Here is a 24,358-nt window from a genome sequence, read left to right on the forward strand (position 1 = left end):
GATCTTGTAATCTATGCAGTGTTTAATGGGAAGCCAGTGTAGTTGGCGTAGGATGGGGGTGATGTGACTGATGACAGGGGTTCTGGTTATTATACGGGCAGCAGCGTTCTGGACCAGTTGGAGCTTATGGAGGAGTTTGTGGGGGAGACCAAAGAGAAGGGAGTTGCAATAATCTAAGCGGGAAGTGACGAGGGAGTGGACCAGGATTGCGGCGCTGTTGGGAGTGAGTGAAGGGCGGAGGCGGTTGATGTTGCGAAGGTGGAAGTAGGCGGACCGGATGGTGTTATTGATGTGGGAATGGAATGATAGGGTGCTGTCGAGGACGACACCCAGACTCTTGACCTGGGGGGAAGGGGAAACCAAGGAGTTGTCTATGGTGAGGGTGAAACTGGGGTGCTTGGTGAGTGTGGACTTGGAGCCAATGAGGACTACCTCTGTTTTATCACTGTTTAGTTTGAGGAAATTTGAAGTGAACCAGGATTTGATTTCCTGTAAACAGGCACAGAGGGAAGAGGGAGGGAGGGTGGAAGTGGGTTTGGAGGAAACATAGAGCTGGGTGTCGTCCGCGTAACAGTGGAAATTGATGTTACGGAGAATCAGACCAAGTCAAGTCAAGTCAAGTCAAGAGTTTTTGTCACGGCATACAAGTATACAATGAAATGCGGGTGGTCTTGCCCGCAACGATGTGCAATACAGTGGTACAACATATAATAGAATCCAATAAAAACAACATTGTGCAATAAACAGGTAACAGGTAACATGGTGGGACATCTCGGTATCTGTACATAGTTATTTACAGAGTTGATTGATTGATTGAAAACTTTATTAACAGATTGCAGAATGGGTACAATACAGTACAGCTCAATACACACAATTGTTAAGGGGATGCAGACCAGAGAAAGACTTTCGTCTTGTTTACATCAGGGTCCCCCATTTTCAATTCATCAGGACATATATGACATACATGACATACAGATATTCAGTACTGCTACATACACAGTACTGCATATAGGACATGCTAGGTAGCTTTGGTAGTGCAATACACTGTTACTGTTGTTATACTAATTTAAAGTGGCCTTTCCTTTTGGCCATAAGTGTGGGTGTGTGCGGCATGAGTGTGTGCCCGCTCATGTTAAAGTGGCTGCTAGTGTGTGAGCGTGCACAGCGTGCGTGTCGTATGTGTGCTTGTGTGTGGATAGTTCAGTGTTCTGTGGCACTCAGTGTTCATTGTTCAAGGCTCTGATGGCCTGGGGGAAGAAGCTGAGCCTAAGCCTCTCTGTCCTAATAGGTTATATACATAAACTTACGTTATATTATCTTACTTGGCCCAGAACCCTTAGAACCCCTTGAACACACAGCACAGGCGGAACCACGTGTGACCTAACACACTGTGGCCCATACCCACACACTCCTGCTACCCTACCAAAGGACGGGAAGCAGGAAAGGCCACAGACCCCAGAACCGCCTGGGAGACAGAACCCCCGGTCATGTCCATGAGGTAAAACCTTACAAAGGGGCCCGGGGAGGACCATGAAGCTGCAGCACAGATGTCCTCCACCGAGGCCCCACCCAGGAGAGCGGCAGAGGCAGCCACCCCATGAGTGGAGTGCGCCCTGACGCCCCCAGGGGGATCCAGCCCGGCCAACGTGTAGGGCAATGCCCTCGCACAACCAATGGGACAGGCGCTGTTTCGATAGTGCCTTACCGGCACGAGAACCACCGTGACAGACAAAAAGCTGATCGGTGACCCTGAGGTCCTGAGTACGGCTGAGGTAAATTCCTAAAGCACGGACCGGACATGACAGGTGAAGGCCCGCATCTAACTCACTAGCGTGAGGAGGCGGATGAAAACGCCTGAACCACAATATCCCTGGAGCGGAAGAACTCCGGATATTTTTAGGCACAAAGGCAGGATTAGGCCGCAGAGTGACACCGCAATCGGAACGAAAGACAGGCACTCTGGTCGTACCGAGAGAGCACAAAGCACACCCACGCGTTCAGCGGAGGTGACGGCCAGCAAGAACGCGGTCTTGAACGACAGCTGTTCCAACAGCGCTTGCTCAAGAGGCTCAAACGGGGCCAAGGACAACCGACCGACGACCAATTGAAGATCCCAACTCGGAGCCAAAGAGCGTAGCACCGGCTTAACGCGTCGAGCGCCAAGCAGGAAACGCTTCACAAGAGGGTGGCTGAACAAGACATCCCCCTCAAATCCCTCATGATAGGAGGATATAGCTGCTGCATATACCCTCACCGTCGAAGCCGACAGTCTATCAAGGAGAGACTGGAGGTAACTAAGGACAGCATCCAGGGGGCAGGAGACTGGGTCCCGGCCCCCCGCCTTACACCACACTTGGAACATATGCCATCTGCCCGCGTAAAGCGCGACAGTGGAGGGAGCATGCGCATTCCGGATGGTATCACCATCAGGATCCAGAACCTGCGCCCCTCAACGTACCCGTCCCAACAACTGACCTAACAGATGTATGGGGAAGAATCCCAGGCGGCACGGCATCGGTCCCAGACCTGCCTGGCTATGTCCGGACGTAATCCCCACCCGTCAGGATGAGGACCGCCCCGCGACAGTACACCTGTACCCACATTCACCCTGCCGGGGATGTGGGGAGCCCTCAGGCCGCGCAGATGGAGGACGCCCATAGCCAGCCGCCCGACGCCTGGTGCAGACGGGGGGAGCGTACTCCTCCCTGTCTGTCGATATACGACACTGACGTCGTATTGTCCGTCCTGATCAACACCGTGTGAGGACCAGAAGGACCGCTTTCAATACCAACACATTGAACGTAGCGCAGACCGGGCAGCATGGTTTGCCAGCTGCCCCCTACTGCGTTGGCCCGACGCGTCACCAGCGAGGGAGGTGTCGGTGAAAAACGTGACGTGAGACAGCGCCGTAACCGTCCTAGGACGGAACCTCCCGAGCGTGTCGACAACACGCTCTGAGAGGGATGCCCATAGCACTCCAACCGTTGACTGGGAAGAGGAGTACTCTACTTCCAGTCTACAGCAAACCCCAGGCTGGTAGGGACCTGCCTGGTACGAGACCCGACGATCCACCTTGACCGCGAAGGACCAGAACGTCGTCAGGGCAGAATACACTTCGTAACCCCTGACGACGCAGAGGCCCCAAAGATGCGGGGAGGCAGAGAAAACCGAACGGCAGCCTCTGGTACTCATACGCTAACCCTGCAAAGGAAGCGTAGGTAAGCCCTAGAATTGAAGATCGGAGATGCGAAAACGCATCCAACAGGTCTATGGAGGAGAACCAGACCTCCACCTGACAGTGTTCAACAGGTAGGAGACGATCCAAAAAATGCTGAACCTTCCCATGGGACAGGTCCAGCATGGGTCTGACACCCCCCCCCCCTCCCGATTTCTCACCAGAGAACACCGGGAGGAGAACGCCACAACGATGGCTTGCTTCGTCCACAGAGATTGGATCTCGTTGACCAAAGCTGTCACTGCTGGTGACCCTGACAATAGAGTCTGTACCAAACCCGAAAACGGGTGGAGTTGTGTAAACACAAGTCCCCGCCTCAGCGTTCTCTCCATCCACCTCGACATATGGTACTGCCGTAGTCATATGTGATGACACTCCCAACGCACCCGCCGCCATGTGGCGCAGGTCCGCCAGGAACTGTAGATAGTTGGCCCGGTCCCACCAACTGTGCGTAGCCAACCCTGGACCCTTGCGAGCAGAGCGTTCCGTGGAGTCGGGTCGGAACCTGACACTACCCACGAGGCAATCGCACCCAAGGGGGGACCCCGACAGAAAGGGCCGGTTTGATACGGGGGAAGCTGACATCAATCTAGGTGACAAAAGCCCCCCCACTGAACACCCCTCCAGAACATGCTGAGGAGTTGTTCTACAGCCAGACATGCAAGGCGTGAGGACCCCATGGGTTCCTACACACCGTAGCCCTGCAGTGATATTACTACCACCTAAATCACGCGCACCTCTTCATTTCAGACCACTGCCGATCTCGCGGGAGTGGGAGGTACCAACATGATACCTGGCCTGGCGAAGGCGAGGCCGGGGAAGCCCACACTGTGTGCCTCAAAAGGTTCCGAGCCCCCCCGCTGACAACACTTATAGTTGACAGACGTAACACCAGGCTCAACCAACACAGCTTATGGTGTGGGAGCCGCTTGACAGCACAACATTCTCACGGACAGACCCAGGCTCAGCCATCAACTGGGTGTCAGCCCGTCCCCATGAGAAGCGAAAAGTGGGGCCGCCCGCGCTTCAACGAAGGCACGCGGCCCGCAGCCAAAGGAAACAATCAGAGCCCCCTTTTTCCGCTGGTGTTGGGGGAGGGAGTGATCGGAGAGCGGGCTGCTCACGGCAGGACGGCGACGGCTTGTTGTTCAAGCCGAGCCCATCCAACATGGCCGATTACTGTAATGCGCTGTATGTTGGCATTGACCAGTCACTGCTCCATCGCCTGCAACTGGTACAAAATGCGGCTGCCCGTCTTCTCACAAAACTTGACCACATCACACCAGTCCTGGCTTCACTCCACTGGCTCCCTGTCCGTTTCCGTATCGATTTTAAACTATTACTGACCATTTTTGGCTCCACTGTATCTAGCTGAGCTCCTGCATCACCACACCCCATCCAGAGCCCTAAGCTCTGCTTAAGGTGCCTAAGACCAGGCTTAAAACCAGGGGAGATAGAGCCTTCGCTGCTGCCCCTCGGCTCTGGAACAGCCTCCCCCACATAAGATCTGCCCAGAGGCTTTTAAATCACTGCTCAAAACGTACATCTTTTCCCTGGCCTTTGACCAGTTAGCCTGGCACTTTTACTGCTACTCTGGACTTTATCAAAAAAAAATTATATTGCACCTTGTTTCTATTTTTTTCTTAATTGTACAGTACCTTTTCTATAATTTGTGTATTTTTTACTTATTACTGTAGTGTATGTGTTTTTATCATGTACCTGTAACGCACTTTGGTTCGGCTTCAGTCATTTGTAAATGTGCTATAGAAATAAAGATGACTTGACAACATTTCTTAAATTTTTTATTTACATCTTACACAGCTCCCAATCAACACACTTCCTCTTCCAGATACCTATTTAAGAAAGATTTTTTGTACATCTTTTTAAACTGATTTATGTTTGTACTCTGTTTTAGCTCTAACTCCAGACTGTTCCACAAGTCCACCCCACAGATTGACATGCACATACTTTTCATTTTGGTTCTGACACCGAGTTTTTTTTTTAGTTTAGCTCTCCTCTCAGATTATAGCCACCTTCTCTTTCCCTGAATTTTTTTTGTGTCTTTTTTGGCAACAGGTTATTTCTGGCTTTGTACATGATTTGTGATGTCCACACAGTAAGACAGATACGGTAAAAACAGTGAACAGTAAGTGTGTAATGATTTATGATCCAATGTGTTTAGTTTTCCTTTGCATTTAGCCAGTTTAGCTCAGACATGGTTTACATGGGGTTTCCAGCTTATTTTGTGGTATATGATCACTCCAAGAAATGTATTCTCATAAACTCTATCTATGTGTTTATTGTTTATCATCAAGTTTACCTGTACATTTGTGTTATGTTTTCCAAACAGCATGATCTTTGTTTTCTCCAGATTTAGTGATAATTTGTTTTTGTCTAACCACAATTTTAATGTATTAATTTCTGTAGTGATCATCCCCAAAATCTCTGTCAAATTTTCCCCAGAACAAATAATATTTGTATCGTCCGCAAACAAGACACATTTCAGTATTATTGATACATTACATATCGTTTATGTATAATAAACATTTTGGGCCCTAATACTGACCCCACAAGTAATATCCATGATATAGCCTTATCCCCCTTTTAATTCTTCATCTTTTTATCTTTATTTTTGTGGTCTCCCTTGTGCTAGTCTCCCTTGTGCTGGTCCCCCTTGGGCTGGTCCCCCTTGTGCTGGTCCCCCTTGTGCTGGTCCCCCTTGTGCTGGTCTCCCTTGTGCTGGTCCCCCTTGTGCTGGTCCCCCTTGTGCTGGTCCTTGTCATGCCCCACTTTTGGAGAGTGTGGTTATAGGCCTGGGTGGACACCTCCTGGATAACCACCAGGGGCAACTCCTGGATAAGGGGCAACTCCTGGAAAACCACCAGGGGCAACTCCTGGAAAACCACCAGGGGCAACTCCTGGATAACCACCTGGGGCAACTCCTGGAAAACCACCAGGGGCAACTCCTGGAAAACCACCAGGGGTAACTCCTGGATAACCACCAGGGGCAACTCCTGGATAACCACCAGGGTAGGGGTATTGTCCTGGAGCTCCGCAGGGCATGGTCCCTGGAGGCATGGTTGGGTTCACGCCACCAGGGTATCCTGGATATTGGCCAGGCGGGAATGCTGCATTCGGAGCCTGAGGGAAGCCTCCAGCAGGGGCTGCAGCAGGGTATGCTGGGCAGTGGCCAGGTGGGTAGATGGGGTGTGATGGAGGGTAAGGACCTGCATGGGGTTGAAAATAAACAGACAGGCAAACAAACAAACACACACATAAAAACTATTATTGGGAAGAATATTTACAATAAACAGTAGGCTTAAATAGAAGCTACTGATATATATATAATTATATATATATATTAGTGCTGTCAATCGAGTAAAATATTTAAACGCATGATTGTCCATAGTTAACTCGCAATTAATCGCATTTAAAAAATATATATATCGACCTTAAACGGATCTTTTTCAAGTTCCAAGTTTTAATACTCTTATCAACATGAGTCAACAAATGCTTGCTTTATGCAGCCATTTAACACAAAAGGATGACCCTCATGCATTGCAAATTTGCATCAAATTCAAAACAGAGTGTAGTGATATGCAGTAGGTACCATATAATGCCGGTGTGCAACCCGGACGATATATAAGAGTGCACCAGTATGTATGAGCGTCTCTAGGTCAACCAAGTAAACTTGAGTCCAGTCTGCAACTCGTTGTCTTCATTGTCTCGATAACACTTCATGGTGACAGCGGTAACAGTAGTGGATTGCTACAAGCAGGACGGGAGATTGTCTGAGGATAATTCTGCATCGGCACGTAGGAAACCAGTCACTCCGTCAGCGCTAACTCGGCGCTAATGAAGCAATCTGACAGCTGACAACTGACAGCAGCAGTCCACACGCTGGAAGCGCAACCCGAATGAGAAGACGTCATGGCATCACATTTGCCAACAATGAATTGGGCCGACCCGGATCAGGGTGAGGCTATTTCATTGTTTAAACAAAAAATGTCTCTTTACCTGGAAGATGAGGAAATAGCTGACGATGCTAAACAGGCACGAAAAATATGTCGTGGCATTGGAGATGAAGGACTGAAACGGCTGAATGCTAGTGGACTCAGTGAGGCTGACAAGAAAAAGCCAGCCAAACTATGGGAATTCTATGAAGGTCAGTTAAAATTGAATGTTAACTTTAGAATCCATAGGCTCCAATTAATGCAATATAGACAAAAAGACGAAAGCATTGATGATTTTGTGACCAGAGCCAGAACATTAGCTAAAAAATGCCAGTTTATTGATGAAGAGCTCAATGAACGTTTAATGGAGCTGATCATTGCCAGCACACCCCACGATGCTCTGAGGAATGACCTGTACAGCAAACCCAAAGGCCATCCTCTACAAGAGGTGCTACAAGAGGGGCGGAAATATGAAGCCCTATCAGCAGGCAATGAACAGTTACACCAACTGGGTATGTCACATGGTGAGAAAATACATGCAGTGGACAGAGGGCGAATATGCCAAAATTGTGGCAGGAGCCATAAACCCCGTCAATGTCCTGCATTCAACGATGAATGCTCTGCCTGTGGTACCAGAGGCCACTGGGCGAAGTGCTGCAGGAAAAGCAGGCGGCAGGGACAACAACGCTTCGGTCAAAGCCAAAGAAGCAAGTCTCCCCCACCACCACAAAGACAGGACAGACAACAGGCCTCCAGGAGTTACCACAGACAGCGGGGTGAGTCCCATATCAATGCTATAGACAGCACAGAGGCTGATGAAGAAGGGGAGTACCAAACAAAATTCTACTTAATCACCATCAGTGAGAAGTGCATGCACAGCATTGAGAGCAAGCCACCCAGAGAAGAGGCATACACAACACTGAACGTGAGACCACCTGACCTACCAGGCCACAGACATACACTCCGTCTAAAAATAGACACAGGGGCATCAGGCAATACTCTTCCACTACGCACCTTCAGACAGATGTATGGCAAGGATGCGTGTGCGCAGGAAAAGCTGAGGAAAAATTACAGGAGGCTATCGGCATACAGTGGTCATCAGATTCCCTGTATGGGTACTATCGACATTCCATGCCAGTACAAAGACTCACAATGGATCAATGCCAGGTTCTATGTTGTGGATGTGCCAGGTCCAGCTGTAGTTGGACTGCCAACCAGTGAGCTGTTAAACCTGGTAACTGTCAATGTTGATACAGTAAACAAGAAGGTTAACAACAGCCAGAGACCACTGAAGAGGATATCAAACATTGCGGAGCTAAAGAAAGCTTACCCAGACCAGTTTGATAAATTAGGCAATTTTAGTGGAACCGCTAAGTTCTTTTTGAAAAAGGATGCTGAACCTTTCATTGACCCACCACGGAAATGCAGTATCCACATCAAAGACAAGCTAAAATCAGAGCTGGATAAAATGGTGGAGCAAGAGGTGATAAGAAAGGTGGAAGAACACACAGACTGGTGCTCCAGTCTGACGTACGGCACGAAAAAAGATGGCTCCCTTAGGCTATGCCTAGATCCTCAAAAACTGAATGCCAGCCTTAGGAGATGCCCACACAAAATTCCAACGGTGGAGGAATTAAACCCAGAATTTGCTAATGCCAAAATATTTAGCAAGCTTGACGCAAAAGCAGGGTATTGGTCTATACACCTGGATAAAGACTCACAACTCCTAACAACATTCCGGACTCCATTTGGCCGGTACTGCTGGAAGCGCTTACCATTCGGTCTGAGTGTCTCTCAAGACCTCTTCCAGGCCAAGATGGACCAGATCCTAGAGGGGCTCCAAGGTGTGGTCAGCATAGCTGATGACATAGCAGTATATGGAGCAAACGAGGAAGAGCATGACAAGAACCTGACCAACCTGATGCAACGAGCTGGCGAGGCAGGTGTTGTTTTCAACAGCGACAAGTGCACCATAAAACAAAGCAGCATTTCCTTCTTCGGCAACCTGTACACAGGCAAAGGCATCATGCCAGACCCAGATAAGATCAGGGACATACAACACATGCCAACACCCCAAAACAAAGATGATCTGCACAGATTCATGGGAATGCTAATTGCTAACATACCTGTCCCCCTATATACCAAAGTTTGCAGATAAGGCTCACACCTTGAGGGGGCTGCTAAAAAACGAAGCTCCATGGATATGGGACACTGACCACCAGAAATGCTTTGAGGACCTGAAGTCAACAGTCACAGAGCATGCATGTCTGAAGTACTATGACCCAAACACACCTTTAACCCTTGAAGTGGATGCATCACAGAAGGGATTGGGCATTGCTTTGGTGCAGAACAACAGACCCATCGCCTTTGGTTCAAAGACACTGACTGACTGCCAGTCAAGATACAGCAATATAGAGCGAGAGATGCTAGCCATTGTATATGGGATGCAGCGATACCACACGTACCTATATGGGAAATCGTTTCTCGTGGTAACAGACCACAAACCACTCGTGACCATATGTGCAAAACCACTGCATGCTGCACCACCACGACTCCAGCGCATGCTGATAAAGACACAAGGGTACAATTATGAAGTCATGTACCGACCCGGTACTCAAATGATCCTGGCAGACACCCTCAGCCGGTTGCCAAACCCAGAAAACCATGGGGACATAGAGCTAGATGAGCGCATTGATGGAGTTGATATGGAGATCGAGGATAAGAAGCAATATACCATTGCATTAATAAACTTCTCCCCTGAGAAACAGGACGCTCTCCGTACAGAAACAGTGAGGGATCTCAAACTTAATGCCCTCAAAGAAGTCATTCACCTAGGATGGCCAGAGCACATCAAAGACCTGCCGAAGGACCTGCGTGCTTACTGGTCCTTCAGGGATGAGCTCGCAATGGAAGCAGGAGTCATATTCAAAAGGTAGACAGGTACTCATCCCAGACTCCATGACTGAGGACATCATGAAACAGTTACATGTGGGCCACCAAGGGATTGAGAAAACGCGTCGCCTTGCCAGAGAAAGTGTCTATTGGATCAAAATGAATGATGACATCGAAAGGGTGTGCAGATCCTGCAGAGTGTGTGTGGAACATCAAGATGCAAACCCAAAAGAACCTCTCCACCCACACCACATACCATCCAAACCATGGCAGTCTATCGCTTCTGACCTATTTGAGGTCAAAGGTCGCCAGTTCCTTCTGACTGTGGACAGGTATTCCAAATATCCACTGGTGGATGAAATGCCTAATGTGTCTAGCTATGCAGTCGCACAAAAAATGCAGATGTACCTGTCACTGTTTGGCCGAGTAGACGAGATCCTAACAGATAATGGGCCACAGTACACAGGGCAGGCCTTCCAAAGGTTTGTAACAGACTGGGGAGTCAAACACATCACAAGCTCTCCCCATTACCCAAAGAGCAATGGGTTCATTGAAAGGCACGTGAGACACATCAAATCAATTGTGACCAAAACCCTGGAACAGGGAGGCAATCTACAGATGGCATTACTACAGGTCAGCGACGCCCATCGACAGTAAACTGCCATCACCAGCAGAATTGATATTTGGGAGACCTGTCACCACCCTGCTGCCAAGTCGGGCAGAGCCAGGCAGGGAGGAGCATAGGGTTCACATGGAACAGAGAACAGCGGACCTAAAAGAGCATCACGACCGCAGCTGCCGCAGAGAATTACCCCCACTCTGCCCCGGACAGCGTGTGACTGTGCTGAACAAGGATAGAGGAACATGGCATCCAGCTATCATTGTACAAAAATGCAATGAGCCAAGAAGCTATGTTGTACAAACACCAAATGGCAACCAGGTCAGGCGGTGCAGGAGCCACCTGCGTGAGCTATACATCCCACAGATGCAGAGAAGTCCAACACAGACACACTTTGCTGTGCCACAGCTTCAAGAGGACACCCACGAGGGCCCACCGGAAACACCTACAATGCAGAGTGACCCACCGGAAACACCTACGATGTCACCCTGTACTACACAGGTGCCCAATAGCCCAGGACCAAGACGCACAAGATGTGGGAGGGTTGTGAACAGACCAGATTTGTACAAAGACTATGTGACCTGAGCAGGAAGATGCCCACTACAGAGGGCCAGAACAACACCAGGAGCACAAGGCTGGGTCATCATGGGGACTCTGGTGCTTTGTTATCATTATGGTCTTGGGGGGTGAATGTAAACCTAAATAAGGGGGAGGATTTGCACTTGGTGATGTGATTTCAGTGGACTATTGACATAAGAGTGTTCCGCTAATTATATGGGGCAATGCTGCTAAACAGGGGGGATGTAGTGATATGCAGTAGGTACCATATAATGCCGGTGTGCAACCCGGACGATATATAAGAGTGCACCAGTATGTATGAGCGTCTCTAGGTCAACCAAGTAAACTTGAGTCCAGTCTGCAACTCGTTGTCTTCATTGTCTCGATAACACTTCACAGAGTGATGCACAAAATAACTTAAGAAAATAATAATTTAAAACAATGAATAAAGTGTGCATGAAATAATAGGGGAAATAAAACGTTAGGAACTTGTTACATTCACCCACACAAGGGCTGAGTAATCACACCCCCCCCCCCCCTCTCTCTCTCACACACACACACACACACTCTCCCAGCTCTCTTGCCCCTTCCTCATCTCTCTCACCCCCCTCTCTCTCTCATATATATATATATATATATATATATATATATATATATATATATATATCAATGAGAGCATCAATAATACACCTGAGTGAAGTCCAGTAAAAAAAAATTAAAAATTAAGTACAAAAAATAAATAATAATCCTTAAGAATTAATCATGTTAAAAAAAAATAGTGGCGTTAATAGAATTGGGCGATAACGCGTTAATACCGATTTAACTTTGACAGCCTTAATATATATCATATTCTTGAGAGTTGGGACAAAACATGTCCTACATAGAAAAGTCGAATTTATATAAAAAATAAAGAAATTCATAATGATTGACATACTCACAAAGTTACATCTAACGGTATTGTGTATACTGTGACTGTTTTTTGGGGGATATTTGTTTAAATGTATAATCTGTGGTTAGAAGCTCCCATGTTAATTATCTTGTCCTCAGCAAGGGGTCACATTATTGACCAGCCCAAAAAAGCTTGAAAGACCTCTCCACTTGTGAAAACATACATATCAAATCAAAGATAAGGGTTATACATGTATAAAACAATGCATGTCATGAAACTCAAATAATATAGTCCATAGAAATCTACCTATCAAAGTTGTGTCCTCAGTTTATGTCAACTCTGTCAGACCTTTTCATAAACCTAATTAAATCAGGCAATATCATGGCCAGCTCTATCCCTGAGGACCCCTTTTCCTTCCCCTGAATGTGGTGAATGCAACACTACCACACATGGTCTGGTAAGTTTTACACTTTTTGATATTTTAGACAAACAATGTCAATATTCCGTTGGTCACAGCTGGAACATGTCAACACCGTCGCTGTTATTATACTTTTAAAAAACAATAGTGGATTGAATTCAAGTGGTTCAGTGAGATTATTAAGACAGCTAGCAACTGCCAAAAAACTAGCTAGCTGTAGTGCACAATGCAGGCTTGGAGGGTAAATGTGTGCCCTTTTGTCAACTCTGTCAGACGTCAATTCCATCAGATTTGTGATCAACAAAACAACCTGAGAAAAACAATAATGTGCTGAAAAAAGGCTACAAATACATCACCACTGGACTCTTCAGGCACGGAAACAAAGAATATGCTATCAGGAAGCAATACAAAATTATGTAGGTTAGAGTTATCCTATCCCAAAAATGTACTCATATTTAAATTCCCCATTAAGAAACACATCATTTAGACACCTTGCATGTTAGGATTTCCTTCAGATTCATGTTGGCATCCATGTATGGCGAAGGCCCGGACGCCTGAATTCTTTCCCCAATACATTTCCAGTTCCGCGTTCGCCTTCTGCGCTCGGATTGGCCACCGACGTTTCTGGTCATGTGACATGTGCGCCCAATCGTGTGACGGCAAGTTATTTCGCCGGGCTTAGGCACTCTTTCGAAGTTGGTTAAGGTTAGAGTTTGTCTTCGAGCAGGGCGATAGAACACCAGCCCTGATTCCAAACTCTAACCTTAACCAACTTCGAAAGAGTCGCCTAAGCTTAACCAGTGATAAACTAGGCGTTAGGTAGTTTGCAGGCTGTTAGACCCGGAAATGGGCAAAGACACAGCTCGTCACGTGATTGGGCGCACATGTCACATGACCAGAAACGTCAGTGGCCAATCAGATCGCACCAGAAACGTCCGTGGCCAATCAGATCGCAGAACGCGCACGTGGAACTGGAAATGTATTGGGGAAAGAATAGACGCGGCCCGGACTGGCCATCGGGAGCTCTGTCTGTCACACACACACACACACACAAAGGGAGCCGCATGTGATTGGTGGAGGCGGGACCAGGCCATACAACTGATTACAGTGGAGATGGCGAATGGAATGGCAGATGGCACTTCTGCAAAATGACAGGGAGAGAGCGAAAGCATTATAACCTGCGCTTGAAAATGGACAGTGAAAAAAGAGGAAGGGTCGAGCAGAGAGGGAAAGAGAGAAAAATACATACTGCTGACTGTTTGTATTTCACAGAACAGTCAGATGGAAATTACTGGAAATTAAATGTTTCAACACTTCAACAGTGAAAAAAAGAGGAAGAGTGGAGCAGAGAGGGAGAGAGAAATAAAAAGAAAGGCCCTTGCAGGAGATGCTGCTAAATGTGGCAACATTTACCAAATGTTTTCTTGCACCACGGGACCACCAGGTTAGTCAGTGATAAAAATAAACATGCTAGCTACTAGCTAACGTTACCATGCATCATCATCATCCCATGTCACTTTTTTCCCCCATAAATCTTTTATTCAACTTCAGTCCTGATCATAACCATTTTTATTTTTCTTGTAATAATAATAATAACTTTATTTGTATTTGTATAGTAATGTCAGATTAAAAATGAAATACTCTCACTTTTCTGATAAGAGTTGTTAAGTCTGACATTACAAAAACAAAAAATCCATCAAAATCAGTGTCGTTGCTAATCATTGACACATGATGATTATAACAATTATTAGCCTGTAATAATCCCCCCCAGAAAAGTCCACTTTGCATTTGATATGTTGAAAATATTTAAATGTTTGTGTGTTTTTTTAACAATAATTTGTGATGCCATCACAAACAATGGCATTTAAAGGGTCAACATTTTAAAAGTCCTGCACCAGCATGCAGGGAATTAAGTCTTTGTAACAAAAAAAGTGGCCTGAATAATTCCCCCAGTCCGGCCCTGCGAAGGGGTGAAAAATGGTCAAATCTGCCATTTTGAAATCCAAAATGATGTAGGTTAGAGTTATCATATCCGAAAAATTATCCTATATTTGAATTCCCCACAAGAAACACATATTTTAGACACCCCTCATGTTAAGATTTCTTTCATGTTTGCACAAAAGTATGGCCCGCCCTAATATGATGACCACTGGTGGCTAGCCAAGACCATCGATATGGATACTGATCAACAAGGTGTGAAAGTGGAATTTCTGCATCCCCATGGTCCAACAGAAAAGGTTCTGTTTCTGCCCAGTTCAAGACATCATAGTGAAACTAATCGGAAATGCAGAAGGAAACGAAGAGGAGAAGTGGGTGAGAAAGTAGAGATCAGGAAGTGGTGTAGATGTTGGGTAATAATAATAATGCATTCTGTAACTGACCGCCAAGGGTAAAGATGCCTATCATCTTTATTGTCAGTAAGCTTTGATTTGCGTTGGTCTAGATGATCAACTTCTCTGTATTGGCTCAGAATACTGAGCTCTCTATTTAAGAAAAGAATATTTCGGAGCCACTTGTGCATTTTCATTTCGTGTCCACATGGGGGCAGAGCTCGTCTTTCCTATAGTATAAAGGTCACAGCATCCTGTGTGACCAAGGCGGAAGTAACTCAGAGACAACGACGGAGCAGACAGCGAACTATGTATAATAGAAGAACCTTACTCCAGTAAATAACTCCCCTTGGTAAAGCGGAATAAGGTATGTCGAACACTAAAATGTATTATTATTATTATTACTGTTGTTGAAGAGGTCTATATTTATGTGTGTAACTGCCAAACATTTATAAACATGTAAAGTGGTGCACTCACTGAGTAGCTTCTAATCAAAGGCACCTGCTGCCGGACAAGTAACGTTATTATTTATCATTGTTTTTCCCTGAGTGCCTTTGTTATGGAAGACGAGTTCACCCTTAATAGCTTTGAATTCAAATGTTTGTTTGAACACGTTGGGTGAACAACATGTGAACAATATTGAACTGTGAACTATGTAACTAATTGTATGTTTGTGTTTGACTGTCCTATGCAGTTTTCACGGTGCAAACGGAGCAAATGATGCAACCGTCACTACCTGTACAAACACGGTGCAACGACAAACTACCAAAGAAAAGCTACAGTACTGCTAAGCTGAAATGCAAAAGAAAAAAGAGAAAATAAATAAAAGCATCTGTACGAAACATAACCGCATCTTTATTTCAACACCAAGCCGGGGGGCAGTTACACATTCTATTTATAAGGCGCCTTTCAAGGCACTCAAGGTCGCCGTACAACAATTTAAAAACAGTTAAATTCTCAATCACAATCCATAAAAATATAAAATCAGACAAAATAAAATCAGACATACGCCTGCCTAAACAGGTGGGTTTTGAGGTGGGTTTTAAATGGAATGATGGAGTCAATGTTCCTGATGTCGGGGGGGGGGGGGGGGGCAGAGCAGCTGAAGGCTCTTGACCCCATGGTGGATAGACGGGCTGGGGGGACGGTCAGGTTGATGGAGGAGGCAGACCTGAGGGACCGGGTGGGAATGTTGATGTGAAGGAGGTCGGACAGGTATGGAGGGGCGAGGTTGTGAACGGCCTTCTGTATGGAGGAGGATCTTGTAGTCTATGCGATGTTTAATGGGAAGCCAGTGTAGTTGGCATAGGACGGGGGTGATGTGACTGATGACAGGGGTTCTGGTGATTATCCAGGCAGCAGCGTTCTGGACCAGTTGGAGCTTATGGAGGAGTTTGTGGGGGAGACCAAAGAGAAGGGAGTTGCAGTAATCTAAGCGGGAAGTGACAAGGGAGTGGACCAGGATTGCGGCGCTGTTGGGGGTGAGTGAAGGGCGGAGGCGGTTGATGTTGCGAAGGTGGAAGTAGGCAGACCGGATGATGTTATTGATGTGGGAATGGAATGATAGGGTGCTGTCGAGGACGACACCCAGACTCTTGATAGATGAGATGAAAACAGGGATGAGGAGAAGGAGTCCTGGGCCCTATTCCCCGTACCTGGTTCAACTAAGTCGATCAAGAGTCCCATTATCCAGATTCAATTAACCCGATGTTTGAATCCGGGATTTTCCTGTTCCTCGAACGCTGATTCAGTCTCGTTCATTCGAACCAGACTTGAGACTCAGGATAATTGCGCGCGCCCGCCTCAGCTGAAAAGACAGCAGGTGTCGATCGCAGAAATCCTGATTTTCTAACGGCATTGATTGATTGATTTAAAACTTTATTAACAGATTGCAGAATGGGTACAATGCAGTACGGCTCAATAGCCTCGCCGACAAGTTAAATGCATAATCTATAGGCTAATTTTAAGTCCCTCATTACCCCAATCAATCAGATTATATTTCTTTAAACGTGCCTGCTGGCAGTAGGTTTATGGAATGGATAATCAAATGAGATCTTGCTAGCGAAAATAATTAGTTCAACTCTTTTAGAATAAGGATACGGCTCTCTTATCCATTGATGGATGTATGGTGGATGTTTTATTTGTCTGGCACCGTGGTGTGATGGATGGTCATTATGCCTCTCACGCGGACGACCCGCGTTCGAATCCCCCTTCTTCTAGTTTGTTTTCTTTTTGCAATGTAAATACTTCAATTTGGTGCACGTTGAGAGCTATATAAAGAATGACATCCTCAATGCATGTAGATTTATAATATTTTAACTTAAAACTAGGCTACTTTTGCGTATAGTCATTAATATTATATTCCAAAAAAATTATATTGGAAACGCGGGGTTTCGAACTCGGTCGTCCGCTTGACAGGAGTGAGCACTAGCCGTTGCACCACTGTGCCAGACGGGATATATTCATTGTGTATCCATCAATGGACAAGAAACCCGTGTTTCGAATATTCATCTTTTGAATGAAGTTTTATCTCTTTATTCTCAAATGCATTAATGTGACGTCAACGGCTCATTCAATTGCTCAAATCCGTCAAACAGCGCATCTCAGACATTTTAATCCCAGTTACAATATCACAATAACGTGTGAGTGATGATACAATTCAACAATCCTCAGATTCCTCGTAATTCATAATCCACAAAGACCACAATCCACGCATAGACACTTCAATTTTATGCTTGAATGAAACACAATCCGGGCGCTCCGTTAAGCAAATCTACAGCGGAGAATATATGAAACTAATCAGAGCCAAACGGCCGATAGGTTTCATTCATTAAAAATATCCCCGCGGGATTCACATTTGCAATGCGCCGTTATTAAAATAACCACATGCAGCGTGTATCACGACTCCGAGCGCCGTATATGACGTGCATTATTTTATTTAGGACAAAGTAAATCTATAGGCTGAATATGATTTATTATCAGCATTTAGTTCTATTATTATACATTTCAAAAGCCCCCTCTAGGAAAACGAAGCACAAAAACATAATTCAGAATGGTATAATGGGATCTAGACTGAGAAATATTTCAGGAAGCGAGCTGGCATTTCTTTGCGAGGGCGTGGCCATGGTTCATCCAGCTAACTGAACTTAACCCTGCTCCGGACCAGGTTCAAACTTTCTGATCTGTTACCATGGTGATTTAGAAAATCCGACTTCGGGGAACAGAAAGGTCTGGCTTAAGTCAAGCTATGCTGAAAATTATCCGGCTAACTCAGTTAGCCAGGTACGGGGAACGGGGCCCTGGTCTCCATTACTGTTTTTGTTGTTGGAAAAAGTGCATTTTGTAATAGTTGGAAACGTGTATGTAAAGTTTGTTGTTATTACAATTGAGTTAACAAAATCTTCAGTATAAGACAAGGAGTTATTAGTTCTTATCATTGTCACTTCCATCTGTTTAAAAAATGCATGTGTTCATTTATCAGAGATGCATACAATTTTGTCAACTCAGTCAGTTTCTCGTCAACACTGTCAGATCTTTGTCAACACCGTCAGATGTTTGTTTTTGTTAATTTTGGGGAAAATACAAATTCCTTCTTCAGTTTATGTTGTTTAAGTAATAAAGGAGCATCAGATCTTCATCCTCTTGTCTTATTTAATTAATGATATTTTTTTTATCATATCAAAATTAAAAACAAAGTTTAAAAATGCAAAATGTCTAAATCTGGGTTTTCAGAATAGTGTGAAATTACACCTGAGGTTTATATATTATATTTGATTGCATACCAGAGTAACTAAACACTATTACAACATACTTCAGAACTTTAGATTCTTGTTGGACTGGAATAATTAGGATTATATTTATATACTTTTGTGTGTCTGACGGAGTTAACACAAATCAAGTTTCAAAGGGAAACATGTGAATTTGTTGAAAATGTTTTTCTATGCACCTTTACATGGTTAAATAGCTCAGACCTTTCTCTACATGAATATACAACTCTAATCAATATAACTGTGTGCATTCTCAAAATATTATATTAAGTGTTTTGTCCCGACTCTAAAGAATCAGTGATATATATATATATATATATATATATATATATATATATATATATATAAATAAATCTAGTTAAATACCAATGATGATGATTTGTGTCCTACCTTGATTGGGCCACATGATAACAGATGTGACAGGTCTCGGATGACACCCTGAAGAAAATACAAATAGTATTGGGATATTGTGCATACAGCGATGGTATTTCCACAACATTAATTTGTAAGAAATGTAGATACTTTAGAAAGCCATAACGGGTATGAGCAAAGTATTTGAGGTGATGGCATAATTCTACAATAATAACAATATACACAGTGACATCAGTGTTGACAGCGTTTTCAGAATTGCGTTGCAGAATTTGTATGCGCCAGTTCCATTTACTCTAGGAGTCTAGGGTCTATAGGCTTTTTATCTGAGCTATGAACTTGCCATTAGTAAATATGGAAGACTGTTTGTTCAATCTTAATGGGCGATTTGTATTGTGACGAATCTGACGATACAATGAAGCACTTGTGTTACTTAGCAATACAACATGATTGATTGATTGATTGAAAACTTTATTAACAGATTGCAGAATGGGTACAATACAGTACAGCTCAATACACACAATTGTTAAGGGGATGCAGACCAGAGAAAGACTTTCGTCTTGTTTACATCAGGGTCCCCCATTTTCAATTCATCAGGACATATGACATACATGACATACAGATAGTCAGTACATACGAGACTAGAATGCGTATTTTCAATTTCCTATCAGCCACCATCCCAGAACTTGGTCCATGCTTGTTTACAATTCCTTGATCGATTGATTGAACATTTTATTAACAGATTGCAGAATGGGTACAATACAGTACGGCTCAATACACACAATTGTTATAGGGATGCAGACCAAAGTTTCATCTTGTTTACATCAGAGTCCCCCATCCTCACACTTACTATTTATTTCACAATAGGAAATAACATGTTTAATGACTAGCTGCGCTTTATTCTATTCAAGATCCCTTTGATTATGTTTAATTCATTCGAATTCATAGACATACCTTTGAAGTTTGTCTTCCGTCGTCTGAGGGAGTTTATCAGTGCAGTGTGTCTCTTCCGGCTTGGATTGTTTAGGAGGAGGAGCTGCCTCAGTGTAAACGTGCACTATTCGTTTTACTACTGTAGTTCAATGTATTACTTCTCGCAAGTGAATCATTGATGAACTAGTTCTTGTTTACTTACATGATCGACACTTTAACGACGAAAGGACTGGAGGAACTGGTTTGGTGGGTTTATGCTGTGACGCACACACCTGAGTGACATTACTAAGGAGGGGCGCACAAGACGCCGAGGGGCGTGGTTACGAAACCTAGCCGCATTTCTCGGAGACGCTCTCTGATTGGCCACTGACGCGTTTGCCCAATCCGTGACGAGCTGTGTCTTTCACCATTTCCACGTCAAACAGCCTGCAAACTACCTGCCGTTCTATCGCCATGCTCTAAGACAAACTCTAACCTTAACCAACTTCGAAAGAGTGCCTAAGCTTAACCGTCGAAAGAACTTGCCGTCACGCTCTAAGACAAACTCTAACCATAACCAACTTCGAAGAGTGCCTAAGCTTAACCAGTGTAGAAACTTGCGGTCCCACGATTGGGCGTACATGTCTTCTTCTTCTTCTTCTTCTTCTTCTTCTTCTTCTTCTTCTTCTTCTTCTTCGTTTAAGTTTCCGGCGGGCTACGCATCTAGGCGTATTGCCGCCCTCCACACGACAGTGAGATCACTGTAAAAACAAAATTATGGCAGGTCGCGACTACAAAAGCCGCACACCGCCACCTACTGCACATAGATATATATCTATGCTACTGCACACCCCACTCCACAACAACCTTCTTCTTCACTAGGTATAGTGGCAGACTGCGACCACAATAGCTACATACCGCCACCTACTGTACACTCCATCCAACCCCATAACACACAAAACAACAAACCCATCCCTAACATCACCACCCTATCCAACCCTAATCTATAAGTCCCCCCTTGCCTCCTGTGGGCTGACTCTGACCTACTCGCTCACTAACACCCCCCTTTTCTAACGCTACTTGACCAGCCACCCTGTTTAACTCCGTTAAAAAACATCCTCAAACATCCTCAACTGTCAACCCCTCCATACCCAAGTGCCCCACTGCTGCTAAAACTATCAACCTAGTCCTCTCTGTCCTACTACTAATCGTCGCTGTCGTGTTCACTACTCCTGCCACAAAGGCCACCATACCTAACTTCTCCCTAAACACCCTCTCTTTCTTCGCCTGAACTTCCTCTACCACCCGATGCCCTATCCTAAAACCCTGCCCCCTATCTTGCCTTCCCTGATCCTCCTGCACTATCTTTACTGCCAACTGCCCTTCCCTAAACCCCTGTCCCTTGTCTTGCTGTCCCTGTCCTACCTTCCTAGCTGCCTCCGCATATGAAATTCTACCTTCCCTTCGCACCTGCTGGACCTCTACCTCTCGCTTCATCGCCTCACAACCCCAATACGCTACACTATGCTTCCCACCACAACTACAACACTTCGGCTCCACTCCCTGTTCACACTCCCCATACTTATGCTCCCCACTACACCTACCACATCTCTGTCCCTTCCTACACCACTTAGCTACATGTCCGAACTCCTGGCACCTATAACACCTCAACGGATTTGGCACAAACTCCCTAACCCTATATGCCAAATACCCTAAAAATACCACTCTCGGACTAACATCACCCCTTCTTCTTCTTCTTCTTCTTCTTCTTCTTCTTCTTCTTCTCCTCCTCCTCCTCCTCCTCCTCCTCCTCCTCCTTCTTCTTCTTCTTCTTCTTCTTCTTCTTCTTCTTCTTCTTCTTCTTCTTCTTCTTCTTCTTCTTCTTCTTCTTCTTCTTCTTCTTCTTCTTCTTCTTCTTCTTCTTCTTCTTCTTCTTCTTCTTCTTCTTCTTCTTCTTCTTCTTCTTAAAATGGGTTTAATGGCGGGTCGCGACCACAAAGGGCCACCTACTGTACATCCCAGCAAGTTGCAACTCTCCACTTGCACAATCTGAAAGTAGCCACTTCCGGCTGACTTCCGGTTGCCAATGGCACTTCCTGTCCCATCCAAATACATTGGTTTTAGCTACTTTTCTCCCCTTATTTAAACAACTTTGTCGTCAAAGAGAGGCAATGAAACGTTTGTATTATTATAGTATAGAATGTATTTAATAAGCAAACGTTTGTCAGCAGGGTTTTTGCGCTGTATTTCATGTAAAAACGTTTACTGTTAGTTTCCTTGCTCAGCCAGCATTAGCTAACAGAAGCTAGTGGTTAAACAGGCCGGATTAGCTTTGAGCTAACTATCTTTCCCGACCCATGTATTCATTCCATTCTAAACATAACGTTAGTTTACAAAACATGACCTGTCTATATAACGTTGAGGAACAAATTATAAGTGTGTGGGTGTGTGTTTTTGTGAACATTGGACTGCAAACAGAAAATGCATCACAGTTACAGACAGTAGCTACTGTTAGCTGCACTCAGGCTGGCTGCACTCAGGCGGCGCAATCAGCCTGTTGGACAGGGAATGAAGATCTCCAGCGAACACTTCATTGCCTCGGATTATGTTGTTGGGGGTGGAAGGTTTGTCCAGAAGACCACTAATCAGCTGAAGCCTGATGCGGTTCCCTCGGTCTTCGACAGACAGACCGGCGCAGGCTCCCGGGAGCAATGGCTAGCTAGTTAGCACCAGCCGAGGACCGGCGTTAGCTGCCGGGAGCGATGGCTAGCTAGTTAGCACCAGCCGGGGACTTGGAGCGATGGCTAGCTAGTTAGCACCAGTCGGGGACCGGCGTCAGCTGCCGGGAGCGATGGCTAGCTAGTTAGCACCAGTCGGGGACCGGCGTTAGCTGCCGGGAGCGATGGCTAGCTAGTTAGCACCAGCCGGGGACCGGCGTCAGCTCCCGGGAGCGATGGCTAGCTAGTTAGCACCAGTCGGTTGGTCCCCGGCTGGTGCTAACTAGCTAGCCTTCGCTCCCGGCAGCTAACGCCGGTCCCCGATTGGTGCTAACTAGCTAGCCATCGCTCCCGGCAGCTGACGCCGGTCCCCGACTGGTGCTAACTACCTAGCCATCGCTCCAGGTCCCCGTACAGTGTCCCCCACCCACCCTACCCAACCACCCCCCCCAACCACCTCCAATGTACAGTCCCCCCCCCCCCCCCCCCCCACCTACCCAACCTCCTACAATGTACAGTTTCTACGTCAAATGTATATACTCTCTTTTCTGGACTCTTTTTGTATCACAAACAATACTGTATTTGCAAATCTGGTATGTCATAAATGTATAGATGTAGCAGTAGCCTACTGTCTATCTGTATGTCGTGTATGTCATATGTTATGATGAATTGAAAATGGGGGACCCTGATGTAAACAAGACGAAAGTCTTTCTCTGGTCTGCATCCCCTTAACAATTGTGTGTATTGAGCCGTACTGTATTGTACCCATTCTGCAATCTGTTAATACAATTTTCATCCAATCAATCACTTGCGCGGTTCCTACATTGTATAGGAAATTAAATTAAGAAAATAAACATTTAAACAACTGTGTTTTTATTGTATTATTATCAACTGAAAATAAACAAACATGTCAAACAAAAAAAGGTTACAACTGACACTTATTCATATCAATAGTTAAGATGGACGTCCTACCTAGAATCAACTTCTTCAGACGGAGGTATGGCATTTCCAGATTTCTACCACTACTTTAAGGCTGCACTTTAAGACCACTAACAACATGGTTTGATCCCCAAGCATTAGTATCCTGGAGAAATTTAGAAGAAAATATAGTAGCTCCACATAGGCTGAAGGGCATAGTATACACCAAATTATCAATTAAGCAATGCGAACGGAAATTTGGCCCCATAATCACTCATGCAATCCTCTGAACTGTAATGTGTTGTCCTAACTAGAGTACATTACAGTACAGTGCGGGTGCGGGAGGGGAGGGGATATTTTGGTTAATTAAGAATTGTGATAATTAATCACCAACTAACCAGGTAGCAACCAGTAGTAATCACCAATAATCCCATTAGAAACCACACAGGCTCTGCCACACCTAAACGTAATCTCACAAGTTGCAAAAGCACTTCTCAAGAACAGATAATCACCCAGACACAAAAACCATGCTATGCATTACTGACAAATCTAACAAAAAGACATAAACAGTCACTTTGCACAGGGTGTCCAGTTCATGCGTTTAGCATTTAGATTATTAGTGTCATGGTTCCTGCCAGGCAGCGCTTCCTCCCTCTCTCTCTCTTTTGACGTTCAATTAACGTTCGCTAACGTAGAGATACGTCAGACGTACTTCGAGATACGTCAGACGTACTTCGAGATACTTCCGTACTTTCCGCCAATCAGCGCACATTGTCCTGTC

At 45.3% G+C, this 24,358-nt stretch overlaps 1 long non-coding RNA gene across 1 annotated transcript; it reads right to left on the bottom strand.

Moving 5' to 3' along the window:
* Nucleotides 1-5,020: 5,020 nt before the first annotated feature.
* LOC311230800 lies at nt 5,021-20,592 on the bottom strand. Its single transcript, XR_014619832.1, has 3 exons — nt 19,985-20,592; nt 19,052-19,099; nt 5,021-6,462 (listed from the first exon to the last, which is right to left on the bottom strand). It is a non-coding gene; the product is annotated as an uncharacterized lncRNA (long non-coding RNA).
* Between the last annotated feature and the right edge of the window lie 3,766 nt (nt 20,593-24,358).

The sequence above is a fragment of the Notolepis coatsorum genome (genome assembly GCF_963971535.1).
Source record: "Notolepis coatsorum genome assembly, chromosome: 6".
Lineage (NCBI taxonomy): Eukaryota > Metazoa > Chordata > Actinopteri > Aulopiformes > Paralepididae > Notolepis > Notolepis coatsorum.